This window comes from Piliocolobus tephrosceles, chromosome X (genome assembly GCF_002776525.5).
Source record: "Piliocolobus tephrosceles isolate RC106 chromosome X, ASM277652v3, whole genome shotgun sequence".
Classification (NCBI taxonomy): domain Eukaryota; kingdom Metazoa; phylum Chordata; class Mammalia; order Primates; family Cercopithecidae; genus Piliocolobus; species Piliocolobus tephrosceles.
Window position 1 is genome coordinate 40350803 of NC_045455.1, and position 9074 is coordinate 40359876.

Sequence of the window (9074 nt, forward strand, 5' to 3'; positions counted from 1 at the left end):
ATTAGATAAGGTTCGTTCAGGTTTTCACTTACAGTGCTGTTGGCTGTAATTCAATGCTAATGAATCAACAATATATATTACATAAGGTTTTTTTAAATAGAAATGCACATAAAACAAGGTTATGTATTGATTATCTAATGAAAATATTGTGACCACAGGCTCACAGAAACCTAACCTGTATTTCCCCTAGAAGCAATGATTTAGTATTTGCTAATTCAGTGTTCACAGCAACTAGATCATCAACTAAAACATTGTGCATCACCTTCTTGTGAGTATGCACAATATCATCACAGAAGATTTTATTAAATATTTTACAGTTTTCAGTTAAATATAGTGGCATGCCTATGCACAGTGTCATAGTGTCATGCCACTTATTTATATAAATCCATACACTTTTAGTACCTTTAGCATGGACAGTATAATTTTGATGGTTGTCAAAGCATGTAAAGGTTTATCGCTATTTCCTACCTGACTAAGCATATAGTTACATTTTGCAGCAACTGCTGAATCATACATCTTTGGAAATTTAATAGCTTCTATTCAAAGACAGCAGGAAGTTTTTGACAAATTAACATTTGATGCCTTAACAAGAGTACTTGTGACTCAAAAACTGTTCCTTCATCCTAATACAGTTTTTTTCTTATATTCTGAGGGATTTGGTGATTTCTCCAACCTTAAAGTGAAATAAGCAACTGGAATAACTTATCTACTCAAAGCTATCCACCATTTTTAGAAATTGTAAATTATTTGGTTGCTTTGCAAGAATACGCAGAATTGTGGCTATTCCTCCAGTAGTCCATATTTGCCTCACCAGTACAAGTTTGCAACCTGTTGTTCTGTTTTCATGCTTATTTCCATACCCAGTAATTTTTTGTTATGCCAAATTACACCATAGTTTTTTAAAAGACATTTTAAATGTCAATATTTTAAAATTTTATTTTTTAATTTTTGGGGATACTTAGTAGGTATATATATTGATGGGGTACATGAAAGGCATACAGAGTGAACTAAGCACATCATGGAGAATGGGGTATCCATCCCCTCAAGCATTTATCCTTTGACTTACAAACACTCCAATTACACTCGTTATTTTAAAAATGTACTATTAAGTTATTATTGACTATAGTCACTCTATTGTGCTATAAATGGCAATTAAACATAGTAAATACAGAGCAAACAATACTCACAACTCTATAGAAGTGTAGAAGAGCTATGAAGAAGTTCATGCATGCACCCGCAAAAACAACTGAGTCATGACTGCTGCCCTGGTTAACCGTCACTTTAAGAAGCCATCTGAGGCCAGGCTCGGTGGCTCACGTCTGTAATCCCAGCACTTTGGGAGGCTGAGGCAGGCGGATCACGAAGTCAGGAGATCGAGACCATCCTGGCTAACACGGTGAAACTCCGTCTCTACTAAAAATACAGAAAATGAGCTATGTGTGGCGGGGGGCATCTGTAGTCCCAGTTACTTGGGAGGCTGAGGCAGGAGAATGGTGTGAACCCAGGAGGTGGAGCTTGCAGTCAGCCAAGATCCTGCCACTGCACTCCAGCCTGGGCGACAGAGCAAGACTCCGTCTCAAAAAAAATAAATAAAAATAAATAAATAAATAAATAAGAAGCCATCTGATGTGATGTTCACTATAATTCCTGATGTAAATATGAAAAAATACTTATCTAAGAATTGATGAAATTTGCTATTTGTACAACACCTGATTTAAGTTTGTCATCACAGTTGTAACCAGCCCAGGGAATCTTTCAGATTCAGGCCCCACCTAACTGCCCTTAGGGCTATGGGGTTGTGGGGGTCAGTCTCTCTGTATACCTATAACTCATTTATGGCACTTCACCTTAACTACTCACTATCTTATATTACTTATCTTAACAGCAGTATGTCCAGCTTTCTTCCTGCTGCATGTGTTTGTACCCTGTCATCTGCCTTGAGTGTACGTTGTATTGCCAAACTATCACTCCTAAACGTGGCCTTTTGGCAGTGCTTGAAAACATACCAAAGCCTTACATAATTAGGCCTTGTCTGTCCTCAGAATGAACTCATTCTCCACACTTGATCAGAAATCATGACTATCTAGCTGTGTTTCTCTAAACCAGGCACTTAACCTACTTAGGTCTTTTTTTTTTTTTTTGGAGACAGAGTCTCGCTTGGTCGCCCAGGCTGGAAGGCAGTAGAGCAATCTTGGCTCATGGCAACCTCCACCTCCCAAATTCAAGCAATTCTAGTGCCTCAGCCTCCCAAACAGGTGTGCGCCACCATGCCCGGCTAATTTTTTGTATTTTGTTTTATTTCTGAGACAAAATCTCACTCTGTCGCCTAGGCTGGAATGCAGTAGTGCGATCTCTGCTCACTGCAACCTCTGCCTCCTGAGTTTAAGCAATTATCCTGTCTCAGCCTCCAGATTAGCTGGGATTACAGGCATACACCACCACGCCTGGCTAATTTTTGTATTTTTAGTAGAGACGGGGTTTCACCATTTTGGCCAGGATGGTCTCAAACTCCTGACCTCAAGTGATGCACCCGCCTCAGCCTCCCAAAGTGCTGGGATTACAGGCATGAGCCACCACACCTAGCTGGTCTCATTTTTTTTTTTAACGCTAGACTCTTCAACCTTTAAGCCGAAGGTTGAAAACTATATCTTGAAGCTTTCAAATGTGTGAAGTAGGCAGGAGAAATGAAAGAGTGATGTAAGGACTGTGACAACTGGATGACATAAAACTTTTCTAAGTGCATTCTCATTTGGGCTTTCTGATATAGATTGTTTTTTGTTTTGTTTTTTAATCATTTGAGTAGGCCAAATTTGGCCCACAGGCTAAAAATTTTAAGTCCCACTTTAAACTCTAAAACCTCTATGATTCTAGCATTAGTGATCATGCTTATTCCTGGTTCTGCATCTTACTGATGCTGCTTATTTATTACCTCACCGCCTGCCCCCCCCCCCACCACCACCACAACACACACAGAAACACTCATCTTCTTGAGTAGCCTGGAGTGCAAATAAAACAGCCAATTAGCAGAAAGTAGCTGAGGAGCATTTCAGCAGCTACACTGGGAGTTTGGAATCTCTCCGGAGCTCTCTGAAATTAGATTGCAAATTGTAAATTAATACCAGACTGCTTTAAGTTTTACTTATTAGCTAGGTGACGTTGCTTACCATTCCTGAACTTCAGTTTTCTCACCTTTAAAATAGAGATAATGTATGAGCTACATAACTTATAGGGTTCTTTGGAGCATTGAATATTGTGCTGATGACAATAGCACCCAAGATTTATCAGCACTTACTATGTTCAGAACGTTTGCTACATGCTTTACATACAAGATCTCATTTATCCCTTAATAAAAACCTTGTGGGACAAATACTGATAGCCCTATTTTTAAAACTAAGGAAGCTGACGCTCAGAAAGGCCAACTTGAAGGATGTCACACAGCTGAGCGGTAGAAGGATTTAGATTCAGGCCTAGGTGACTGTCAAGATCACAGCACTCATTGTTATGCTTTACTCTCTCAAATTCCTACTGCTGCTGTAACAAATTACCACACGTTTAGTAGCTTAAAACAACACCAATGTATATCTTATGGTCTGAAGTTCAGAAGTCTGAAATGGGGCTCACTGGACTAAAATCACAGTGTTGACAGGGCTATGTTCCTTCTGGAAACTATTTGGGATATATAAGGGAGAATCCATTTTCTTTCCTATTCCAACTGTTTTCTTTTCTTTCCAACTTATATTAGGTTAAGGGGATACATGTATAGGTTTGTTACATGGGTAAACTGTGTGTCAAGGGGGCTTAGCGTACAGATTATTTCATCACCCAGGTAATGAGCATAGTGCTGGATAGGTCGTTTTTCAATCCTTGCCTTTCTCCCACTCTCTACCCTCAAGTAGGCCCCAGTGTGTGTTCCCTTCTTTATGTTCATGTATACTCACTGTTTAGCTGCCACTTATAAGTGAGAACATGTATTTGTTTTTATGTTTCTGCATTAATTTGCTTAGGATAATGGCCTTCAGCCCATCCATGTTGCTGCAAAGGACATGATTTTGTTCTCTTTTATGGCTGCATAGGATTCCATGGTGTATATATTAATTTTCTTTAATCAGGTACACCATCATGGGCCTCTAGGTTGATTCCATGTCTTTGCTAATGTGCCCATTCTAGCTTCTAGAAGCAGCCTTCCTTCTTTGGCTCTTGGCCTCCTTCTGTCTTCAAAACCGGCAAAGGCTGGCTGAGTCTCTCACATGGAATCTATCACTCTAACACACTCTCTCTCTCTGACTCTAACTCCTCTGCCTCTACCTTTCATCTTTAAGGACCCTGTGAATACATTGGACTCATCTGAGTAATCCAAGAAACTCTCCTCCTTTTAAAGTCAGCTAATTAGCAACCGTAATTCCCCCTTTTTATGTAATTGTGAAAGTTGTTAAGAATCATAATGGAGTCACTTGTGTTAAAAAGACAAAATGGTCCAGGTGCAGTCGCTCATGCCTGTAATCCCAGTACTTTGGGAGGCTAGGGTAGGTGGATCACCTGAGGTCAGGAGTTCGAGACCAGATGGACCAATATGGTGAAACCCTGTCTGTACTAAAAATACAAAATTAGCCGGGCGTGGTGGTGCCTGCCTGTAATCCCAGCTACTTGAGAGGCTAAGGCAGGAGAATCGCTTGAACTCAGGAGGCAGATGTTGCAGTGAGCCAAGACTGCACCATCGCATTCCAGCCCGGGCAACAAGAGCAAAACTCTGTATCAAAAAAAGGAAAAGAAACCTTGACAAATAGAGCTGGGGAAGGCCGTGAGAGAGCTTTCATGCATAAATGCCAGATAACAGAAACTATCACAAAAGACTCTGCCAAAACAACAACCTTGCACAAAGGCCGTTGCACCCTTACACAAAAAATATATTTGCAAGGTCATCTGCCCAGCAACTGCCTGTCCAGCCACTGACTGGCATCACTCTTGTTATTAATACTTGTAGGCAAGGATAATTATCACAAAACAATTATGTAATCCTCCTAATTTTTCCATTAAAAACCTTTGTCTTCCTTTACCTCCTTGAATATGCACATAGTTTACTATGGCATATGTATTTCCACTGCAGTGTCCTATGCACGAATAAATATTTTCTTTTAGAGAGCCTCTGTTATTTAAACATGCAACATAACATATTCATAAATTCTGGGTATTAGAAAGTAACATATTTGGGGGGCCCATTAGTCTGCATACCATATCCATTGATTACACAGGATAGTGCATTGTAATACAGTATAGTAAATATGTTGAGTGCACATTTATTTTGTTTCCCTAGTGTATTTTCATCCAAGCTTTGTTGCATCATTCTCACCTCCATCTCCTAGAGAGCATGTCTTTTCACCCCTTTTGTTTCCAGTGACTCTACCAATCACACAACTCTACCCCTTAGGAACACAGCAGGCAGCATGGGCAAAAATAATAACACATCACTCCAGACCCAGTAGTAGTCCAAGCAGATCAACTAGAGTCCTTCTCTGAGAATTGAGATGGATGGGCAGCTTCCTCTTTCTCCTTGGATCATGAGTCCTAAGGCTGTGAACCCATAGATGTTGGTGGTCATATGTCTATATATACACACTACTCGCCAGCAACGTATGGTGAAGCTGAAGAGACCAAAGCCAGCAGACAGGCAGAAGGCTGGACCATAACTGAGAAGTGGAGATGGGGCACTTTTACTATTCAAACCTCACAATTCTGTTGAGCCTGCAGCTGGCTCCACCACTACGTGTCAGAGGCTGCCTCTGTGAAACAATAATTTCTGCTACTTTGCTTAGGCTAGCTCGAGTTAGAATTTCAGTTGACTCTTGAACAACATGGGTTTGAACTGTGTTGGTGAGATTTTTGTTAAAACCAACCACAGATCAAAGTTGCTATACTCCCGGGATGCTAAACCCACAAATAGGGAGGCAGAATTTTCCTACACTCAAGTTCAGCAGGACAGACTGCAGGACTTGAGTATATGCAGATTTTTGTACATTGTCATCTGCCTTAATTGGTCCTGGAGCCAATCTCCTGAGTATACTGAGGGACAACTGCATATCACTTGGCACAAAAAAGCCTTAAAATAAATACTTAAATTGAAGCATTGCCTGCTTCCTGAGTATCAATTTTGTTTTCTACATTACACCATAATGCTCATGAGATCAGAGTTTATGCCATAGTTCTATGGATTTCTTCCTATGCATGTGATAGTACTAGGCTTACTGTAAGAGCTCCAAAAATATTTTATGACATATGCTCTACTTATATGTCATTACGTAAAAATAAAACAAAATTATACTCACGCATTTTTAATATTAGCATTTTTTGACTCTATTCATAACATCTGTGTTTTCCAACTACGAAGTTTGTGTAAGTGATCTCTTGTAAGATGGAGGTCTGAAACATAAACAGTTTATCATATGTGTTGCTGGAGTAACAATTGGCAGAGACTGCCCTACACTCTAATGACATTTTACTCTCCCCAAATCAGATCGATAAGTTTTTGAAGTGCACTCATGTTGAATTAGAACAATAATAAACAGTTTTTAGAGAAATGCATGAAAAATAAAAAGAAATAACAAAAATTACCTTTTAAAATACATATCTTTTCACCTTTTTGAAGCATTTTTACAAAGTTAAGGGGTGTGTGTGTGTGTGTGTGTGTGTGTGTGTGTATTTACCACCCCCTTACCATGATGACAACAAGAACTCAAGAAAAAGATTTCCTGGGGCTGGGCATGGTGACTCATGCCTGTAATGGGAGGCCGAGGTGGGTGGACTGCCTGAGCTCAGGTGTTCAAGACCAGCCTGGGCAACACGGTAAAACCCCATCTCTACTAAAATACAAAAAAACAGCTGGGCATGGTGGCATGCACCTGTAATCCCAGCTACTTGGGAGGCTGAGGCAGAATCACTTGAAGCTGGAAGTTGGAGGTTGCAGTGAGGTGAGATTGCACCACTGCTTTCCAGCCTGGGCAACAGAGCGAGACTCTGTCTCAAAAAAAAAAAAAAAAAAAAAAAAAATTCCTGGCAAAATGAACCAATGCACTGACCAGCTGGATGCACCACAGTGTTCTTTCTTTTCATCTGACTTCCTTAGAGAAGAAATCATCTGATTCATTCAGGGACTATCCTCCCAAGCTAATTAGTACATTTAATCACGTCCAAAAACCTTGAGTCAGTGGAGGTTTCTGTTTGTTTGTTTTTCGTTTTTTGGCCTAGTATCTGAGTGCTACATGCCAGGGACATTTTTAGGTGCTTAACATGCATTAACTAATATAATTCTCCAACAACCTATGAGGGTATTTGAGGTAAGCATTTTTCTAAAAATGCCCTCCTCCAAAGATTTCCATCTTGATTACTCATTGAAACAGTAATTTAAGTATTGATCTGACGGGACTTTACAAACATAATTAAAACTTATGTACCTTAAGATAGAAAGAGGCCAGGTACAGTGGCTCATGGCTGTAATCCCAGTACTTTGGGAGGCCAAGGCCCGAGATGGGTGGATTACTTGAGGACAGGAGTTCGAGATCAGCCTGCCCAACATGGAGAGATCCCATCTCTACTGAAAATACGAAAGTTAGCCAGGCATGGTGATGCATGTCTGTAATCTCAGCTACTCAAAAAGGCTGAGGCAGGAGAATTGTTTGAACCTGGGAGGCAGAGGTTGCCGTGAGCTTAGATTGCGCCACTGTACTCCAGCCTGGGTGACAGAGTGAGACTCTGTCTCAAAAAAAAAAAAAAAAGTCATTCTGAATTATTTGGTTATACCTGATCTAATAATTATATCAGCCCTTAGAAATGAGAATTTTTTCAGGCTAGAGTCAGAGAGATGTGGCAAAAGAAGGAACAGGAACAGGAGAGATCATACAGAAAGGGAGATCAGAGAGATTTAAAGTGTGAGGAGGACTTGACGTGCTCTTCCTGGTTTCGAAGATGGAGGAAGGAGCCACAAGCCAAGGAATGCAGATGGCCTCTGGGAGCTGGGAATCCCCATCTGAAAGCCAGCAAGGAAACTGCACAGAAGTGAACTCTGCCAACAAGCTGAATGAGCTTGAAAGCAGATCCGCACCCTCGCCCACGTCCTCCACCCAAACCCCACCACCCCCCAACCTTCATTGAGGAACACAGTCCTGATGACCCTTTACCGGTGCAGTTCTAGATTAGAGGAGACTAAAGAGACACGATCACCAAATTCAAGACGACGCTTTGATTAGATTCTGTTTGTGGATGGTGTAGGGAATAACTTTAAAGAATGTTGTTGAAACAAGTGGGGAAATTTTAATTTGGCCTATCAGAGAATAGTATTTTATCAATGTTAAATTTCCTGAATGTGATAGTTGAATTGTGGTTATTTAGAAGAATGTTCTAGTTCTTAGGAGACAGCATGCTCAAGCACTTAGGAGCGAAGTATCATCCTTAATATAAGCCGATATAAAGCAAATGTGTACATTCGAACAGTTGGTGAATCTAGATGAAGGGTATATAGGTGTTCATTGAATTATTTTTTGCAATTTTTCTGGAAAAAAAATTCAAAATAAAAAGTTGACGGGAAATAAAAATCACTGTGGATAGATACTTTGTGTAGCATGGATTTGAGGTAAATAGGAAAGAAGTGGGAAGACAAGATGAGAAGGTATTCCGCAGCCAGACTGAGAGCTGGGATGCAAGAGGAACAGCAGGGATAACGGAAAGCATCCCCCGCCCACAGCTAGGCCGGCGAAGTAGCTCCTCCTATAACTGTGGTTCCCACAGGCTTCCCTTGCAGGGCCAGGGGTGTGTTAGCCCAGCTGCTTTCGACTTTGGTTGGGATTGAGGACGGGTGCCTCGGGATGCTTTGCCCCGCCCCGCTCCAGATTGGAAGAGCCCACGTGTCAGTGTTAGATGGGGGAAGCGGCATCATAAATTTAATTAGCCCTTCTCTTCTCAAAGTATCTCCCAAATCTTTGTCCTTTTTCCATAACGTAATTTTCTTTTAGGTCAATGTCTCTTTAAAATTGATGTTTAATTAAGAAAAAGTGTGAGTCACATAAAGATGCTTTTTTCAGCTTCCC